Source organism: Myotis yumanensis, unplaced genomic scaffold (genome assembly GCF_028538775.1).
Source record: "Myotis yumanensis isolate MYYU_CA2020_CCGP unplaced genomic scaffold, mMyoYum1.0.hap1 SCAF_8, whole genome shotgun sequence".
Classification (NCBI taxonomy): Eukaryota; Metazoa; Chordata; class Mammalia; order Chiroptera; family Vespertilionidae; genus Myotis; species Myotis yumanensis.
This window is the reverse complement of record NW_027223759.1, coordinates 79,533,707-79,555,017: the sequence shown is the minus strand read 5'-3', so window position 1 is coordinate 79,555,017 and position 21,311 is coordinate 79,533,707. Positions and strand designations below refer to the sequence as shown.

The 21,311-nt window shown below is 44.2% G+C and overlaps 1 pseudogene; it reads left to right on the top strand.

Annotated features, from left to right (window-relative positions):
- The first annotated feature begins 583 nt into the window (after window positions 1-583).
- On the top strand, window positions 584-1,921 carry LOC139015730 (serine/threonine-protein kinase Nek2 pseudogene; annotated as a pseudogene).
- Window positions 1,922-21,311: the final 19,390 nt, after the last annotated feature.

Sequence of the window (21,311 nt, the reverse complement as noted above, 5' to 3'; positions counted from 1 at the left end):
TTTTCAATTTGCCCATTGAGTATGATGTTGGGTGTGGATTTGTTAAATATGGCCTTTATTATGTGCCGGAAGCTGGTACATCCTTGCTGCTTGACACAGTCACTGCAGGGAAGAAACATCTGCACAGCATATGTTTCAAGGGACCTGGCGTATATGGCATACTGTTCTTAATGTGTTTTAACCAAGGTCACCTCTCTGAGAAAGGTTGTTTCCCCAGGTGAGGATTTTTCCCAGGAGTTAGGGATTAACAGGACTAAGGAAGGGAATAAATCAGTAAAACCCCTTAACTAAGTGCCAGGCGGGTTAGTTAATCACTTTAACTATGAACAATCACACTTAAGCTACACAATCTTTATTCAGGTAATCTCCTTCAGTTACTTCCTTGTAGCTTAACAGAACAATAGAGTAGTGACCTTGGACTGGAGATAACAAACGCCCTAACCTTTGGAATAGAATGGATAGGATTAAAATCAACTGGTATAAATACAGATGTAACAGAGTGTGACTTGGAGATGCTTTGGAGACGGTGGCTCCAGCTCCACAGCTGCGGTGCGATCTGCAGGAGTCCCGGGTGGGCTCTGCCATGCCGACCCGGGCGGAGGACTACGACGTGCTGTACACCATTGGCATCGGCTCCTATGGCCGCTGCCAGAAGATCCGGAGGAAGAGCGATGGCAAGATATTAGTTTGGAAAGAACTTGACTATGGCTCCAAGACAGAAGCTGAGAAACAAATGCTTGTTTCTGAAGTGAATTTGCTTCGTGAACTGAAGCATCCAAACATCGTCCGTTACTATGATCGCATTATTTACCGAACCAACACAACACTGTACATTGTAATGGAATATTGCGAAGGAGGGGACCTGGCTAGTATAATTACAAAGGGAACCAAGGAAAGACAATACTTGGAGGAAGGGTTTGTTCTTCGAGTGATGGCTCAGTTGACTTTGTCCCTAAAGGAATGTCACAGACGAAGTGATGGTGGTCATACGGTGCTCCATGGGGATCTGAAACCAGCCAATGTTTTCCTGGATGGCAAGCAAAACGTTAAGCTTGGAGACTTCGGGCTAGCTAGAATATTAAACCAAGATACCAGTTTTGCAAAAACATTTGTTGGCACTCCTTATTACATGTCTCCCGAGCAGATGAGTCGCATATCCTACAATGAGAAATCGGATATCTGGTCACTGGGCTGTTTGATATATGAGTTGTGTGCATTAATGCCTCCATTTACAGCTTCCAACCAGAAAGAATTAGCTGGGAAGATCCAAGAAGGCAAATTCAGGCGAATTCCATATCGTTACTCTGATGAGTTGAATGACATCATTACAAGGATGTTAAATTTAAAGGATTACCATCGACCTTCTGTTGAAGAAATTCTGGAGAGCCCTTTGATAGCAGACTTGGTTGCAGAAGAGCAGAGGAGAAATCCTGAGAGAAGGGGGCGACGATCTGGAGAACCAGAAAAGTTGCAGGATTCTAACACTGTATTAAGTGAGCTGAAACTGAAGGAAATACAGTTGCAGGAGCGAGAGCGAGCCCTCAAAGCCAGAGAGGAAAGACTGGAGCAGAAGGAACGTGAGCTTTGTGTTCGTGAGAGACTGGCGGAGGACAAATTGGCGAGAGCCGAAAGTCTGATGAAGAACTACAGCCTGCTGAAGGAGCAGAGGCTCCTGTCCCTGGCCAGTGGTCGAGAACTGTTAGCTCTTCCATCCTCAATACTTAAGAAGAAAGTTCATTTCAGTGGAGAGAGTAAGAAGAGTGTCCGGAGGAGTGAGAACTCTGAGAGCCAGCTCTCCTCCAAAACCAAGTGCAAAGACCTGAAGAAGAAGCTCCATGCTGCCCAGCTGCGCACGCAAGCCCTGGCGGACATTGAGCAAACATACCAGCTGAAAAGCAGACAGATCCTGGGCATGCGCTAGCCGGCAGGGCCCGGCGCTGTGTGCGGAATCTGACATGGCCAGCCCCCGAAGGACTGATTGATGTTCAACTGCTGCAGCTTGATATACTTGGTTCCATGAGCTGTGCCTTCCTGTACAGTAAGAGTGATATTTTGGAATTGCCTTTGCTGTCCTTCAGCAATAATTGTACAAAACGTCCACACCTTTCATTTTTTTTTCTTTTTTAAAAGAACACTTTAGCCGAAACCGGTTTGGCTCAGTGGATAGAGCGTCGGCCTGTGGACTGAAAGGTCCCAGGTTCGATTCCGGTCAAGGGCATGTACCTGGGTTGCGGGCACATCCCCGGTAGGAGATGTGCAGGAGGCAGCTGGTCGATGTTTCTCTCTCATCGATATTTCTAACTCTCTATCTCGCTCCCTTCCTCTCTGTAAAAAATCAATAAAATATATTTTAAAAATATATAAATAAAAAAAATAAAAGAACACTTTATAGAAAGAATGATACTTTCTTGGTTGGGGTTTTAATCCCATGTGTGATTACTACTGGAACATTACATTCTAAATGTTGGAGGAAATTAATATCAGGAAAAACATATGTATCCACTTCCTGAGACGTTTTACACGACTGAGTGGTGTGCTTACAGTTGTCATGTCTAGGTTTACAACTTCAAGTCTGAGGTTTTAAATATTCTAGAGCTTAGAAAACCGAATTGGATCCAAACTGGTCACTGATATTATGACATCTTGCTTATAGATATCACTTATTGATATCCCATTGCTCTTAGTGCAAAATCTGTCACCTTTTGTGAAAATCCATCACTGTGATGTTGATTGCACATAGAGCTCGGGAAGTATGTCTCAGCGCTGCGGCTGATGCAATGGTGTGAGCACACTCCACCATGACATGCTTCCTCAGCACACCAGGAAGTAGCAACGCCCACCTGAACGAACTCCTAGAGCCACGTGCACAGTACCCCAGCCTTTCAGTCATTGGTCGCCAGTAGCAAGTGTCTCCCTCTGATTGGTCCCCTCATGCTATATATACCCCTGTAGTTCCACAATAAAATGGATCTGTTCACTGAACCTGGTCTCCGGAGTCGTGCATGCAGATGCCCTAGCGTGTTGGGGCTCCGCCGTCCCCACCCCCGAGAGACCCCCTGCTTCATCTGGCGCCCAAACGTGGGGTCCCCAGAATGGCTGGACGGGTGAGCGACCCTCTACAGTAAAATGGGAAACTTACCCCCTTCGGCGAGAGCGCCACAGGCGCGCGAGCTCCACGCCTTACCGCAGAGCAGGCAAGTTAAGGTCTCTGAAAAGGAACTCCAAACTCATTGGGAATATATATTACAGTCCAATCCGTGGTTAATCGAGGCCCCCATTTGGGACCCCTCCACTTGGGAGAAGGTCTTGAAAAGGATTCGATCCGCTGAGGTCCACGAGGAAAAACCGTTACCCCCTTCTCTGACACTGGCCATCTTAGCTATCCTGGCTGGCCTGTCCAGCGCTCCGCCCGAAACGCCACTCCCAGTACCCACAGCCTTTTCAGCCACAGCGAAGGACGAGCCTCCCCCTAAGCTTCCCTTGCCACCTTACAATCCCCCGGTCACTACCACCACTCCCTCGGCACCTGAGGGTCCCCCAGAGGCCGACCCTTGGGAAGTATCTACCACCAACAGAGCTCAGAAGGAAGCCGCTACCTCGGCCGAAACAGCGCAGGGTAGGAAGCCAAGCGCAGGTCCCCTGCAGCAGACTGCTCTGGCTCCCCTTGTTGGGGACACAAACGATAATCCCTGGACAGGGCTATACCAATCCCAATGCCGGCAGAGGGACATGGCATGGTTCTCTTTGGGTTTAGAAACTCAGGCTTTCCCCGTCAACACTAATCCTACCGCCCCACAATCTTAGGCGTGGATACCGCCTAACCAAAAGGAGCTACTAGCCATTAGAAAGGCAGTACAGGAGGATGGGTTATCAGCCCCGTACACCCAACAACTACTTGAAAATTTTAGTATAAATCTTAACTGCCCTCATAATTGGAAATGCCTCTCTCGCACCATACTAGCCCCAGGGGACATGATTCAGTGGAAGGCTTTGTTTTATGAACAGTGCAAGCAACAGGCGGAATGCAATCCAGCCGATGAGGCAGATGCACTACAGGGAGAAGGAGTTTTCTCTTCCCCTGCTGTCCAGGCCCAGGGCACGCTAGATATTTTGATCAAGTCTGCCTCTGTGCTATGCGTGCTTTCCCCCAAATAAATCCGAGGGGTAAGCCTACGCAACTGTCCAAGCTCGTACAGGGTTCCAATGAAGGGTTTTCAGAATTTTTACATAGAGTCAGGGAAGCTGTGGACCGTAAGGTTACTCACGCCCAGGCAGCGGAAGCCCTTACCAGGGAGCTCGTCTGGGAGGGGGCTAATACTGAGTGCCGCCAGGCAATCGCTCCGGTTAAAGCAGGCAGTATAGATGACTGAGTGCTTACCTGTCGAGATGTAGGCAGTAAGTCGGCCGCCACCCTTTCGGCAGCGCTGGCCGCTCATATCAATCTAGGAGGACAATCAGGAGGACAGAAAGGAGCATGCTGTGAGTGTAAAGGGATCGAACATTTTGCGAAGGATTGCCCTAACAGGAAGAGAAAACAGGGAGGGGAAGGGAAAAATCCCCCTCCGTTTGCCCCCGCTGTAGAAAGGGACTACACTGGCGCAGGGACTGCAGATCCAATAAGGGTAAAGATGGCAATCCACTGCCCCCTTTAATCGAGAAGAGGGGCAGCTCTCAGCCCCGCCAGTAAGAGAGCAGCTGACCCAAGGGGTATATTGGACGCTACCTCTTACACAGAGCAAGGCGTTCCTTACCTTAAGGGTCTAGGGCAGCCGTGGGCAAACTACGGCCCGCGAGCCGGATCCGGCCCGTTTGAAATGAATAAAACTAAAAAAAAAGACCGTACCCTTTTATGTAATGATGTTTACTTTGAATTTATATTAGTTCACACAAACACTCCATCCATGCTTTTGTTCTGGCCCTCCGGTCCAGTTTAAGAACCCATTGTGGCCCTCTAGTCAAAAAGTTTGCCCACCCCTGGTCTAGGGAGAGAGAATAGAAGGGCTAGCAGATACTGGGGCAGACGTGTCGGTTATTCAAGAGGAGAATCGGAGTTCCAAATGGCCGACCACTTCCCGTCTGCTAGTTCAGGGAGTCAGCGGCTACAAGAGGGCTGCCCAAGCTGCCAGGGGACTCTCCTGGGCGGACTCAGACGGGAATACCGGGACTTTCCACCCACTCTTCATGACTGACATCCCCCACACTTTGTGGGGCCGAGACATCCTTGAGGCGGTCAATGCAATCATATATACCGCACCGCCCACCCAATCCTAGGGGCCACTGTTCGCCCACCGGCGCCACAGCCGATAAAGTTATCATGGGACACCACCGACTCCATGTGGGTAGAACAGTGGCCTTTACCGCAAGAGAAATTACTTGCTCTTAAGCAATTAGTACAGGAACAACTAGATGCTGGACATGTTGAACCCTCTCTCAGCCCTCACAATACACCAGTCTTTGTCATACAAAAGAAGGATAAAGTAAAATGGAGATTTCTACAGGACCTCAGAGCTATAAATAGACACATGAAAAAACTAGGCCCTCTACAACCGGGACTGCCTCACCCCTCGGCTATCGCAAGGGGAGCACATATAAAAATCATAGATATTAAAGACTGCTTTTTCTCTATCCCGTTGCACCCGGAGGACAGGCCCTACTTTGCCTTCTCAGTGCCCTCTACCAACCATCAACTACCGGCAGATAGATACCAATGGAAGGTACTCCCCCAGGGCATGAAGAACAGCCCTACCATGTGCCAGGCTTACGTTGGAGTGACAACCAAACCTCTAGCCAAACAATGCTTTATCACTCATTACATGGATGATATCCTTATTGCCCATAGAGACCCTATATGGCTAGAGGCATGCTACCAAACACTTATTAGCAACCTACGAGCTCTTAACCTCCAAATAGCTCCCGAAAAGGTCCAGACCATTCATCCATACTCCTTTTTAGGATATAAAATACATGAACAAATAGTACCCATAGCTCCTCAGCTTTCAATTCCTGATACCATCTCCCTACATGCCCTATAGGAATTATGTGGCCAGATTAATTGGGTTAGGAACAGTTTATCAATCTCCACTGGGGCCCTAGGCCCCCTCTTCCAATTGCTTGAAGGAGACACAGGCCCCCTTAGTACCCGCTCTCTAACCCTCAAGGCCAAAGAGGTCTTAAAAGCTGTCAACCAGGCTCTAAGGGAGCTAGAGCTCCACAGAATAGACTTGACCCCGCCAATCCAAGCGATAGTACTGGCCACCATTGGGACTCCTACAGGAGTACTATTTCAGGAGGGTCCTCTTTATTGGGTACACTTGGCCTACAGCCAGCTTGCTAAAGTAACGCCCCAACAGCGGCCTATGGCCTCATAGGACGGAAGCTCAGGCAGGCTTCGCTTACCCTATATGGAAAAGAACCTGACACTCTCATACTTCCTTATACGCAGGAACAAATCTCTCATCTATTAACCACAGATCTAGAAACACAGTTACTTCTCCTAAACTATCCAGAGCAGGTAGATAATCACCTACCCAATCATAAAAGGTACCGTTAGAGACACTAGGTCTGGTACGCCCCTCTAGTAAACCTATCCCTGGGGCACCCTGCACCTTCACTGACGCTGGGAAGCATTACTGTGCAGCAATAATAAAGTCCCCTAAAACTTCCACAACCCCACTTATCTTAGATATACTTATCACGGCTCAGCACAAGTAGGAGAACTCAGAGCTATAATATACGCCCTTCTCTACTGTCAAAATAGTCCAGTCAATTTATTTTCAGATAATGCTTACACGGTGCATATGGCAAAAAATATAGGGTATTCCACCTTAAGAGTTAAAGATACTCTGTTAGATCAGAGCCTCCAAGTCCTAAAGGACATCCTAGAGAACCGTAAACAGCCCTGGTATATCCAACATTTACGGTCTCATACTGGCCTACCAGGCCCACTTTCCCTAGGCAATGCAGAAGCGGACAAGCTAGTTCTTACCCTACAACCCATAGAAGAGGCCAGACTCGTACACACCAAATTTCATATGTCAGCCTCCTGTCTCCATAAGCTCTTCCCCCAGCTGCCTCTAGCTCAATGCAAGCACCTCATACGGGGTTGCTGATCCTGGGGTCCTCTACTACCCCTCGGGCCTTTACAACTTAGAGGGGCCAATCCCCGAGGACTATAGCAATGCCATATGGCAAGCGGATGTCACGCATGTCCCAGCATTTGGCAAATTGAAATATGTCCACACAGTCATAGATACTTGCTCAGGAGCCACGTTCACCCAGGCCCAAATGGGGGAAAAAGCCAAACATAGCATTGCCACCTTCAAGGCTGTCTTTCTCATCCTTGGATTCCTGTGGGAGGTAAAAACTGACAATGGACCATGCTACACCAGCACTCTCTTTCAAGACTTCTTAAAATCACACGACATCAAGCATACCATGGGCATCCCCTATAACCCCGAGGGACAGGCAATTATTGAAAGGCTACACAGAGAACTCAAGGCCCAACTGATTAAAGAAAAAGGGGGAGTGATTGGGAGAAATCCTCATACACTGCTAACCCAAGCCTTAACTACCCTCAATTATTTTCATTTTGATGAGCATGGATTAACCCCTATGCATAAACATTGGGGAGGACTCCGGGACATACCAACACCTCTTCCTTTGGTCCGGTGGAGAGACCCACTCACCGGAGCCTGGAAAGGCCCCGACCCGCTCTTAACCCAGGGGAGAGGGTTTGCTTGTATTTTTCCAGAAGGCGACAAAAGTCCCTCGAGGATCCCTGCTCGTGATGTCAAACCCTACACCACCAGCGATGAGCCGTAGATCGCCACCATCGCCCCCCCGTGGAGGAAATGGAGGACCTGACCATAGAAGAGAACCAGCCCCGATGGCGGAGACAACCTAGACACCGACGAGCCCATCCCATCACCTGGGGTGACATCAAGGCTCTACAAGACCAAGCCGCGCGCATGGCGCCAGAGGGGAACCCGTAGGCAGGAACGTTATTCTTATTAATGTGTGCTATCATCTCAGCTAATAGCACGGGGGCGCACAGATAAGAACTGTGGTACCTCACCCTGGCATTCTCATGCCAGTTGGTGTAGACAGTACCCAGTTTCCAGTGGCAGTGCCTCTGTTACTCTTTTTACCCGTCTATAAGGCCACCCTTCTATCCCCTTCTGAGTAGTGACAACTCCTTTGCTTTGGCGTTAATTAGAAAGGAAGGGGGAGATGTACGTAGAGCTCGGGAAGTATGTCTCAGTGCTGTGGCTGATGCAATGGTGTGAGCACACTCCACCATGACATGCTTCCTCGGCACACCAGGAAGTAGCAATGCCCGCAGGAATGAACTCCTAGAGCCACGTGCACAGTACCCCAGCCTTTCAGCTATTGGTCGCCTGTAGCAACGTGTCTCCCTCTGATTGGTCCCCTCATGCTATATATACCCCTGTGGTTCCACAATAAACGGATCTGCGTCACTGAACCTGGTCTCCGGAGTCGTGCATGCAGACGCCCTAGCGTGTTGGGGCTCCGCCTTCCGCCGTCCTCACCCCCGAGGGATCCCCTGCTTCAGTCAATATTCTTTTTTTTCCCTTTTTATTCTACCTAACTGTATATAAGCCGGCCATCATGGGCTCATCTGTTTCTCACTAAGAAAACGAATTCTTTAGCTTTCCTGTAAAAAAAAAAAAAAATACAGATGTAACAGGAGAATAAAGACAGAACCTGGCTGGAGAACCTAGCTAGAGAACCTGGCTGGAGAACCTGACTAGAGAACCTGGCTAGGCTGCTGATCAACTGAACGCTGTCTCCATGTCATTTCTTTTCGCCGACTCCGTCCACACTTTTGGGAACCCCTGGACCTGCTGGGGTTGGACCCCAACAATTACGTTGATATATGTTCCCTCTATTCCCACTTTTGCTGAGAGTTTTTATCATAAATGGGTGCTGGATTTTGTCAAATGCTTTTTCTGTACCTATTGAAATAATCATGTGATTTTTATTTATTTATTTTTTATTATTTTATTATTTATTTATTATTTTATTATTTATTATTTTATCTATTGATTTTTAGAGAGAGAGGAAGGGAGAGGTATAGAGAGGTAGAAACATACTGAGAGAAAACATCATTGATCAGCTGCCTCCTGCATGCCAACCACTGGGGATTGAGCCTGCAACCTGAGGATGAGCTCTGACTGGGAATTGAACCGTGACCTCGTGGTTCCTGGGTCAACACTCAACTACTGAGCCACACCGGCCAGGCTAAGCATATGATTTTTAACTTTCATTTTGTTTATGTGGTGTATCGTGTTAATTGATTTGTGGATATTGAACCAAGACTGCATCCCAGGAATAAATCCCACTTGATCAGGGTGCATGATCCTTTTAATGTATTGCTGAATTCAGCTTGCTAATATTTGTTGAGGATTTTTGCATTTATGTTCATCTAGAACAGGGGTCCTCAAACTTTTTAAACAGGGGGCCAGTTCACTGTCCCTCAGACTGTTGGAGGGCCGGACTATAGTTTAAAAAAAACTATGAACAAATTCCTATGCACACTGCACATATCTTATTTTGAAGTAAAAAAACAAAATGGGAACCAATACAATATTTGTATTTGCATGTGGCCCGCGGGCCATAGTTTGAGGACCCCTGATCTAGAATATTAGCCGATGTATATTTTTTGTAACGTTTTTGTCAGGTTTTGGAATGAGGATAATACTGGCCTTATAAAATGAGCTTGGGACCTCTCTCTCCTCTTGAATGTTTTGGAATTGTTTGAGAAAGATAGCTATTAATTCTTCTTTGAATGTTTGGTAAAATCTGCCTGTTAAGCCATTTGTTCCAGGACTTTGGTTTGTTACAAGTTTTTTTTGTTTTGTTTTGTTTTATTACTGGTTCTATTTTGTTGGTAGCAATGTCTCTGTTCAGATTTTTTGTTTCTTCTTGATTTAGTCTTTGAAGATGTATTGGTTCTGGGGCCTTTGCAGGGACTCTTGTGCGATCAATGTCTGATGCTGCCTGAGACCAGCCCCAGGCTACCTATTCAGGCTACAAAGAGATTCATGGTTGGGAGCTTCCTCTGCTGAACTTGGTTGAGCATGGGAGGGAGCAAGCTGTGGACCAAGGTTGGCTGCCACCAGTACTGGGCCTGAGGCAGGTTAGCAAAAACCCCAAGACCTGCCACTGTCTGCTGGCTGCCTATTAGGCTCAGCCACTAAAAAAGCCTTGGGCATTATGCGAATTATGTGAGACAGGTTCTCAGGGACTAACCAGTTAGGGGTGAGTGGTGTTCATACAGTTTCAAACTCAGCTCCAGTGCTGGTCTGAGATCACTCAGCAAAAGTTTTAGGGTATACTGAGGCCAGCCACCACTTTCCGGGGCCTGCAGAATGTTTCAGTGGGGCAAGGGGTCTCAGGGATTTGTCAGTGTGGAGCTAGGTAAGTTCACCAGGCTGAAGCAGATTTAAGATTTGTGTGTGTGTAGGGAGGGCTTGACACAGAAATGCGGAGCCTGTCAGCTGTGGGGGAAGACGGCCTTGCCCTGGAGCCAGACAACTCAGTTTCTCCCTGTGTCTCCGGCACCCCTCCAGCTTGACAGGAATTGCTTGAGAGTTTTTTAAGAAAGACTACAAAGCAGGCTCAGGCTGGGTGCTGGGGACAGAGTCTCTGGCACCGCCAGCGTTGGTTAGGGCAGGGCCTGGGAGCTGACAGGTGGAGCCAGTGGACCTCACTAGGCTTCTGCTGTGTTGGGGGGCGTGCTTAACCCAGGAAAGATGGAGTCCATGGCATGACTCAACACAGGGGTACTGGAGACTTTTCCTCCATCCCTTGCTCCAAAGCCACACAACTCAGCCTCTCCCTGAATTACTGAGTGGCCATCCGTCTGCTGGAGTCCAGGGTGAGTGCCTGCAAGTGAGATTGTGTGCTGTCCCTTACAGTGGTTCTCAACCTTCCTAATGCCGCGACCCTTTAATACAGTTCCTCATGTTGTGGTGACCCCCAACCATAAAATTATTTTCGTTGCTACTTCATAACTGTAATTTTGCTACTGTTATGAATCGTAATATAAATATCTGATATGCTTTATGTGTTTTCCGATGGTCGCGACCCACAGGTTGAGAACCGTGGATGCCTGGGTTTCCAGCAGCCTTCTGTCTCCCAGGGGAGGCAGAGGAATCACAACCAAATGTTATGTGGGCTCTTCTTCCTCACATTGGTGCTCCAGGCTGGGGCCCTCCCCCCTCCTACCAGTCTCAATATGGCTTCTTCTGCAAATTCTTACTATAGGACTTCTGTTCAGCTTCTCTCCAGGTGGTTATCTAGGTTGATTGTTCTGTAATTTAGTTGTAATATTGATGTTGTCCTAGGAGGAGGTGTGTGCAGCTATCACTTACTCCGCCATCTTGGACCTTCCTGGAGAAATATACAGATATTATTTTCTATTCTCATATTTAAATGATAGTTTTGTTGGGGATATAATTTTAGGTTGTAAATTATTTTCCTTCAGAAGTTTGAAAGCCTTCCTGCATTGCTTTGGAGCTTCCAATGTTCCTGGTCAGAAGTTAAAATTTAATCTATGTCCAAGGATGATGAGACCACCACACAATATCTAAAATTAAAGGACAAAGATGAATTTACTACTTGTTGTAGTAAGGGAGAGCTATGTTATTTAGGCTCAGTCTCTCCAAGCAGAGCAGACTGCTGAACTTGGGGAAGCATGGAGTTCAGGGACTGGTGGACTTTCAGAAGCTTTATTGGCATCATCAGTAGAATCATAGTTCCTTTGGAGTAAGTCTGCCCCTGACTGGTCAGTGTTCAGAAGCGAATGACTGATACTGATTGGTTCATTGAGGGGAGTTGACTTTGATAGACTAAATAAGTTCAAAACCAACTTTTTTTTTTTATTCTTTAAAAAAAAAATTATAATAAGTATTACAAACGGTATTACATATGTGTCCTTCCCCCCCCCCCCCCCCGCGCCCTTGACAATCCCCTGCCCTCCCTTACCCCCCAGTGTCTTATGTCCATTAGTTATGCTTATATGCATGCATACAAGTCCTTCGGTTGATCTCTTACTCCCCTCCCTTCTGCCCCCCAACCCTCTCTGGCCTTCCCACTGCAGTTTGACAATCAGTTTGAGGCAGCTCTGCCTCTGTATCTATTATTGTTCAAAAGTTTGTAATGGTCTTTATTATCCATGAATGAGTGAGATCATGTGGTATTTTTCCTTCATTGACTGGCTTATTTCACTTAGCATAATGCTCTCCAGTTCCATCCATGCTGTTGCAAATGGTAAGAGTTCCTTCTTTTTTACAGCAGCATAGTATTCCATCATGTAGATGTACCACAGTTTTCTAATCCATTCATCTACTGATGGGCACTTAGGCTGTTTCCAGATCTTAGCTATGGTGAATTGTGCTGCTATGAACATATGGGTGCATATATCCTTTCTGATTGGTGTTTCTGGTTTCTTGGGATATATTCCTAGAAGTGGGATCACAGGGTCAAATGGGAGTTCCATTTCCAGCTTTTTGAGGAACCTCCATACTGTCTTCCATAGTGGTTGCACCAGTCTGCATTCCCACCAGCAGTGCACAAGTGTTCCTTTTTCTCCACATCCTCTCCAGCACTTGTTGTTTGTTGATTTGTTGATGATAGCCATTCTGACAGGTGTGAGATGGTACCTCATTGTTGTTTTGATTTGCATCTCTCGGATGATTAGTGACTTTGAGCATGTTTTCATATGTCTCTTGGCTTTCTGGATGTCCTCTTTTGAAAGGTGTCTATTTAGATCCTTTGCCCATTTTTTGATTGGATTGTTTATCTTCTTTTTGTTAAGTTGTATGAGTTCCCTATAAATTTTGGAGATTAGGCCCTTATCAGACATGACGTTGGCAAATATGTTTTCCCACGCAGTGGGTTTTCTTGTTGTTTTGTTGATGGTTTCTTTTGTTGTGCAGAAGCTTTTTATTTTGATGTAATCCCATTTGTTCATTTTCTCTTTAGTTTCAACTGCCCTAGGAGCTGTATCAGTGAAGAAATTGCTTTGGCATATGTCTGAGATTTTGTTTCCTTTGTATTCTTCTAGAATTTTTATGGTTTCCTGTCGTACATTTAAGTCCTTTATCCATTTTGAGTTTATTCTTGTGTATGGTGTAAGTTGGTGGTCTAGTTTCATTTTCTTGCATATATCTGTCCAATTTTCCCAACACCATTTATTGAAGAGACTATCTTGGCTCCATTGTATGTTCTTGCCTCCTTTGTCAAATATTAATTGAGCATATTGGTTCGGGCTAATTTCTGGACTCTCTATTCTATTCCACTGATCTATATGTCTGTTCTTGTGCCAGTACCAGGCAGTTTTGAGAACAGTGGCTTTGTAATACAGCTTGATATCTGGCATTGAGATCCCACCTACTTTGTTCTTTCTCAGGATCGCTGCAGCTATTCGGGGTCTTTTTTTATTCCAGATGAATTTTTGGAGAGTTTGTTCTAGATCTTTGAAGAAAGCCATTGGTATTTTAATGGGAAGTGCGTTGAATTTATAGATTGCTTTGGGTAGTATGGACATTTTAATGATGTTGATTCTACCAATCCAAGAACATGGTATGTTCTTCCATCTCTTTATGTCTTCCTCTATCTCTTTTTTCAACGTCCTGTAGTTTTCTGAGTAGAGGTCTTTTACCTCTTTAGTTAAGTTTATTCCTAGGTATATTAATTTTTTTTGGTGCGATGGTAAATGGGATTGCTTTTATAATCTCTCTTTCTGCAAGTTCACTATTGGTGTATAGAAATGCCTCAGATTTCTTGGGGCAAAACCAACTTTTGATGGCCATTTATTATCATGACTACAAAACAATTGTCTTCATCTAAGTTTGGAGGAACAATTTTTTTCTCACTACTTGCTGATCCTTTGTATATGACCTGGATATTTTTTTTCCTTTTTATAGTCTTGAAGGTTTTTCTCTTTGCCTTCATTGTTTGAAATTTCACAGTGTTGTTGCATTTGCCTGAGTCTGTTTTCACTGGGTAAATGTTTCAGTCTAGAAACTCAGATTATTAACTTTCTCCTCCTCTCCATTTTCTGTTTTTCCTCCCTTCCTCCCTTCCTTCCTTCCTTCCTTCCTTCCTTCCTTCCTTCCTTCCTTCCTTCCTTCCTTCTTTCCTTCCTTATTTTTTATTACTTTTCTTTTTTTCTTTTTTTTCTTTCTTTTTTGTGAGTGCAGTCAGTTTATTTGGGAGGTGATCCAAGAAAACACCAGTAGGGGAGTAGAGAATTGAGACAGGAATAAAGGAAGCCGATAGAAGTTCATTATCAAGCAAGTCAATATTTTGGACTATTAAGTACAATACTGCCTGGGGAGTTCTGGGAGCAAGGGAAGAATATGCACTGCAGTTATCTCACGTGGGCTGTAAGGGAACTAGAATACTTCTGTCAGTAATTGACAGTTAGCATCTGCCAATCATCCATTGAAGACTGTTTCCACAAAGACAAGGAAAGTCAGCACTCAACACACGACAGGTAGATCAGGCCCTGGTGGCCACAGAAAACCCTCTACAAAGAGATTTATGTGCTGGCACTTGGGAGGATGGGCTGGTGTGCAATGAAATGGTAGTCATGGCCAAAGAGATTTATGTAGTGCACTACATTTTTCTATTTTTTAAAAAAATGCTAATCTTCCTTGACCAGTTTCCTAATTATCTTAGTTTTTATCTCCTATTTTCCATCTCTTTTTTTCTTTTGGCTGGTAAAACTTCTCAACTTTATATTTCAACCTTCCTATTGAAAATTGCCATTTCTGCTATTGTTTTAATTTCCAACACCTTCTTTATGTTTTGGTTATGTTCCATTTATCTACTTGCTTGTTAATTTATATTGGGGTAGAATTCTGTTCTTGTTTCATGGTCACAGTAGCTTTTCTTTGTGAGATATTTGGCGTTTATTTTACCTGTATTTCTTCAACATTATTTGTTTCTCTTTATTTTCTATTTTCCAGATTCAAGGCTTTCCTCAGATATCTCAGTCTTTGTATACTACGATGTTTAAGAATGAAACACTAGAACACTGCTAGAAGCCCTGAGCATATGAGAGATGTTGGTCTGATGTGAGCTTCTCTGTAGGAGCATCAGAATGGGCAGTTTAAAGGTGAAACTTCGAATTTCAGTATCTTTTCACTGTCATATCTTTCATCATAGACTAGCCATATTTCCAAGAAAAGACTCTTCCAGTGTCCTGCCAGGAGGGTGAAAGTCTAGCTTTCAGTGTTCTGGACGCAGGAAAACAGATGTGGCATGTTATGTCTCCAAAGCTAATATGCATACATTCATTTAATCCCCTATTGTTAGTACAGACCCCTGAGCCTCAGATGAACTGGTATTCCTCCATGCAGACCATCTATTTTATGTCATTCTGGAAATGAACCATCGCTCTTTGACAATTAAGAAAGGGCAATTTCTGGGATGCTGCATGGATCTGGGGAGGAGAATAGGGACCCAGTTCCCTCTAAACACACTTACCAACAATACTTCTTATTGAATGCACACCCCTTTTATACTCACTTCCACTAAGTGCCTGCTGCCATTAGTTTCTAAGGCTTTGGATATTCTGGAAATCGGATTAGTTCTTAATTTTCTCCACTACTTGATTAGATTCCATTTCTCAGCTGTTTATTCTATCACCATATATTTGATCTCTTCTCCCACTCTCTCCATTCATTGAGTTTCAGCCTTAAACTGTTCCTTCACAGGTTGTGTTAGTGGGGTTCCAAGAATATGAAAAGGTAGAAATGCCTGTTAAATCTTCTATCTTTAAACATAACTTGTTTTTCATTTTTTATTTATATGAAGTGTGTTAATGGCTTCATAATTAAATCTAGCTTATAATTTATTTGTGATAGATCTAAAACTGATTTATGAAAGATGGCTCCAGTTACAATATCTTAAAGTAATGTTTTCTATCCCGGCTGGTGTGCCTTAGTTGGTTGGAGCACCATCCCATACACTGAAAGATCACGGGTTCAACTTCAGATCAGGGCACATAACCAGATTGTAGGTTCAATATCCAGTCGGGAGATGTACAGAAGGCAACTGGTCAATGTTTTTCTCTCTCTCTCTTTCTCTCTCTCTCTCCCGCCCCCCCTCTGAAATAAATGCGAACATGTCCTTAGGTGAGGATCTAAAAAAAAGTACAATTTTTCTCCTTAACAATATAGAACAGAAAAAGTAGTTTGGCATTAACTTAGTTAAAGGGGGAAACATAATTGTAAGTCAAGACTAATATTCCTGGGAATATTTTTCTATGCATTTGTATGCCAACAGATTGCATAACAACCTTAATAAGAAAATTCCCAAGCCTGTGCAAACTTGTAGGGAAGGTGTAGTCATGCATAACCTCACGCTAAACTCTGCCAAGACAGTGCATACTATGGAATTCATAATTTCAGTCTTCATTCCACATAGTAGCTCAAAGCTGGAAACATATGTGCTCATGAATCTTCATCAAGTTAATCACTTTTCCCTGTTGTACCAAAAGCTTAATACAGACTTCTTAACAACCTGTCACTAGAGTAATCTTCTTGCTGATGATATGATAAATCACACACAAGGTAGTTAATGTTGTTCTTTAAGTTAATGTTGATCTGTTAATTGCAGTCATTTTTTCCAGAGCTCTGCTCTTCTGTTGCCTTGTGGAGATGACGAGCTGTCTTACTCAGAACCAAGCCAGACAACAACACTTAACACTGCAAAGCAAACACCAACAGGAAAGTACATGTAGGCAGTGATTCCATCTCCCCCTGAAATGGCTCCTTCTTCTCTGCCTGGAACCATGATCCTCTCTCCCCACCTTAAGAAAATCTTCCCTTGATTCTGCCAACTCCTGAAAGTTGCCTTTGACCTTCCAGTAGCTTTTCTTACTTCTATCCTCTTTCATACCTTAACAGTATGTGCTGAGATGACTTAGACCCTCTTTATTGAAAGATAACTTACAAATCAACTCAAATATAATGAGCCTCAGGAGGAAATCTTGACTCAAACTTCTCTCCATTAACTATATCCTGGTTGGTAATAAGGAAAAAATATTAAACAGTTATTTAGATATTGTGCTATTATTTTACATATATTAATTCTGTTCACCATCACAAAAATCCTATGAAATACAATCTATTAAACCCATTTTTATAAATAAGAAAACTAAGCCCAGAGTGTTTATTTAGTTTGCACAAGGTAAAATGCTGATCAGTGGCAATCATATATTTGAGCAGTACCGCCATTCATCCAGTTACCCAAACCAGAATCAACATTAATTTCTCTCTTTCCCTTTCTTTCTATATTCTCACTATCTTAGGCCAGGCTACCATCATCTCTCACAGCACTAGCGTTCCCACTATTTTTATTCATGGTCCTTAGAGACTATTTTCCATGTAGCTGACATGTAGATTTGATAAATCCACAATTATAATCAAAGCTTTTTAACAAACTTCTTTCAGAAACTGACTTCATGTCATCAAAATCGTTGTATAGATAAAAAGATATCTTTACTGTGTGGATAACACAATTAACAAACCAAATCTGATGGATGTATATGGAACACTGAATACACATACCAAAGATAGAGAATAAGCATTTTTTCAACAACATGTGCAACATTTACATAACTTGACTATGTCCTAGCTCACAAAGTTGAGTCTCAACCAATACCAAATAGTTATTATCATATAGACAACAGTCTTTGACCATAATATAATAAAATCACAAATCAGTAATTAAAAGATACTCAACTCCTCTGCATGTTTTTCCCCTTATTCTTCCCCCTATAAAAGGAACTACAATTCTCAGGTTCCCTTGAGCTTTGGCATCCAGGAAGTCTCCAACAATGGGAGACACTGACAGCACTGACCTGAGATTGGGAGGAAGAAGGGAAAGGCAAGCTGTTTCCTCCTTCCTACATAAGTGCCCACTTTAGCTCTAACTCACTTCAGATGACTCCAGATTAAAGCTTGAGTAAAGCCACCTCCTTCTATTGTCCCTTCAGACCTACAAGTGGTAATGGGTTCCTGCTGTTGCTAATCTCTGGATTGCCTCAGTGTCCCCAGTTGGTTTCTCAATACATGGTCACCATGGAATCAATTCTCTGTATTAAAGTCCCCTGCAATCAAATCTGTATATCTATATTTATCCATTTATCATTGTTATGTAAAATTTCTCAAGGCAAGAGCCTTAAGAAAGAGGCTGACAACTCCAGCATTACTATATAAGTTTATTAAGGGAATTTACATACGAGGCTCATTGTGGGCAGCAGCAAGATGACATGGATATCCTCAGAGCTACACAGCAGGTGCTAATCGGTTGTACAGGACAAAACAGGATGGACAGGAATACTAGCATGTGACCCGCCCCAGGTAAGGGGGAAATGCCTTACATACTTACGCAGGGGCTGGGCGAGAGCCTGTTCCAGGAACCAGCTTGCTTGGGGCACAGGACGGAGGTCAGACAGTCTCTGAGAGGTTTATGGGAAGCAACCTCTGCTCTGGCTCAGATCTAGCTGATCTAGTGCGAAGGTCCCCGGCAGTGAGGCAGGTCAGGCAGCAGTCACATCATGGAGCGGGGTGTCTTCCCGTGGTCTCTCTGTCATGACCGATATAATTCTGCAGAATTAGAATTGACATCCAAATAATTTATGGGTTAATATTTGGAGAAGAGCAACAACAAAAACTGCATATCCAAGTTTTGGGATGTAGGTAAAGTATTACTTACAGAAAAATTTATATCTCAAAAAGCAAAATCTCAGGTTGACCCTCCTCCAAGTTTAAATGACTTGTTTGTACTATATTCACTGGTCAAGTTGTTTTAACTCTTCTCCTTTTTTTCACCAATTATGTATAATTCCCCGATTTTTGAAGTACCTGTAACCCCACTTGTACTAGCCTATCAGCCTTGGAAGCAATGCTTTCACCCTCATGCCTGCCTCGGTCAGTAACTTCCTGCTAGTTGGTATACTCTAAAATGCATACCTCGTGCCCTGGCTTCTCTCCTAAACTCCATTCCCATGTTTACAATTGTGTACTGGCCCTCATTTACATTTTCATGACCCCAAACATAACCTGGCTAACAGGAAACTCATCATCCTGCTCCTCACCCTCTAGAATCTGCTGCCATGGATCCTCTGCCTGACCTGTCACTTTCCCAAATACCTATCTTGAAAATTCAGATGTCTTCAGGCCATTCAGATGCATCAGTCATAGGAATGGCTTTTGTTCCAAGCAAAGAGCCTGACACATACTAAGATGTTTGAATCATCAAAAGCCTCCACCCTCTTTCTAATTCCACATCCTTCTATTTTTTTATAGCTCTGTCATGCCTTCTCAAATCCATTCTCTTCCTTCTGTTTCTGTTGTGACTAGTCCTCCTGACCACTCACCTGGAGAGGCACAGGGCCGGCTGAAACTCAGAGTTAAATTATAACTAATCTCGTAATATAGTGTTTAACAAAAGTCATGTTAAAAAGCAAAATGCTTCTCCCTGGCCAGTGTGGTTCAGTGTCATCCCATACACTGAGAGGTCCTACGATTCCGATTCCCAGTTGGGACACATCCCTGGGTTGCTGACTCAATCCCTGGTGGGCCGGTAGGGTATGTGAGCTGGGGGTCTGGGTGGTGCCCGGGGGGGGGGGGGGGGGGGGGGAGGTGGGGCGAAGGGTGGTGGTGGGATCTCAATTCCCAGTGGGGGCTGTGTGGGAGGCGGCTGATTGATGTTTCTCTTCCATCGATGTTTCTCTCCCTCTGCCTTCCTCTCTCTAGAATAATAATAAAAAAACATTTTTTTAAAGCCCAGCAGTCTTAAAAAAAAAAAAAGGCAATATGCTTCCTAGTCAGCAAGAAGAATGAGACCTGATTGCAAGGTTCCTAAAGCTGTTAACATAATTGAGAAAGAATGTGGTGAGCAGATGGGGAGTTGGTATGCAGAAAACAGGGCGAAGGCTAACAATGCCAGCAGAGTCCAGCCGGGCCCTGGTCAGATGCCTCCCTGTCCTAGGGGTTCAGCTTCCTCGGGTGATGTATGTAGCCCAGTTGTTGCAATCTTTTTTGTTGGCTTTAACTTCTATAAAACCAAACCTAACCAACCTTGAAATTTCTGGCTGTCCCACAACTATTCCTTCGATTATCCAGGCTCAGAATGTAAAAATTATCACAGACTCTTGGTCCCTTCTGTTCCTTGTATCTACTTGACTGATCCTTTTTGATTCTTACTTTTCCCTTTTTCCTTTCTTTTTTATTCCCGCCTCTTCCCTTTCAACCGTAATTTATGAAGTGCTCATTAAAGCGCACCCAGATTAGTTCTCCAGTTCCATCTCTTTGCTTCTTTTCACCCGTTCTGAGAGTCCTGCCCCGGTGCTAGATTCCTCATCCTTGTGCTTCCTTTCCCAGGTAATGACAGGAGACCCAGGAGCACACAAAGATTCCCAGCAGCCTGTCCATCCTGGCATTTAAAATAGGCCCCACCTTCCTGAGGGAACCTGCCCTTCTCCCGTCACCAATATGCTGTGGGTTTCAGCCAGGTGGAGTTCTCTGCCCTTCCCTGAACAGATTATGCTCATATTTGCCCCCCAGACTTTGCAGGGTTCCCAGACCAGAGCCACACTTCAAAGTCCCCTTTCTCCTTAAAACCTTTACTGATATTCCTGACCGACTCTGATCCTTCCTTCTCTGGCATCCTTCAGGCCCAAGGACATTTAGATGGGGCGAATTTGCCATGAACTAAAGAGCTTACATTTGAGGGCCCCTTACTTGGACAGCCCTCTCCCAAGATTATGTACCCAATTTTTATTTATAATTTTGTATTTTTTTCTTAAAGGAGGTCTTTTAAGTTGTAAAAGCCTCAGATCTTACATAATCTGGATCTGTCCCTGAGTTTAAGCAGTTGATTATATTCTTTCCATGAAGTGTTTTCTAATTGGTTAATGTACAACCAACTCGTTTCTCAACTTAGAGCTTCTTGCTATAAAATGTATAGTGTGTAGTGTGGTAATGAAAATGGTCTTTGGTGAGGTCCTACAGACTCCAAACATAATTTTTGCCACTCCCAATCTGTGTGACAAGTTTTATTTCTTAATTTTATTGAGTCTTAGTTTCTTCATCTGATAAGTGGGGATGAATATGGTGAAGGCTGCATTATCACTTTCAGAGCCTCAAGGCACTGTTGCCTTAATGGGCCCCTTACTCTATAAAAAATATTATGAATTATAGTTATGACTGTGTGAGCACAAAGACTAATATAGGGAAGGTTATATTTATTTATTTTCCCTTTTAATT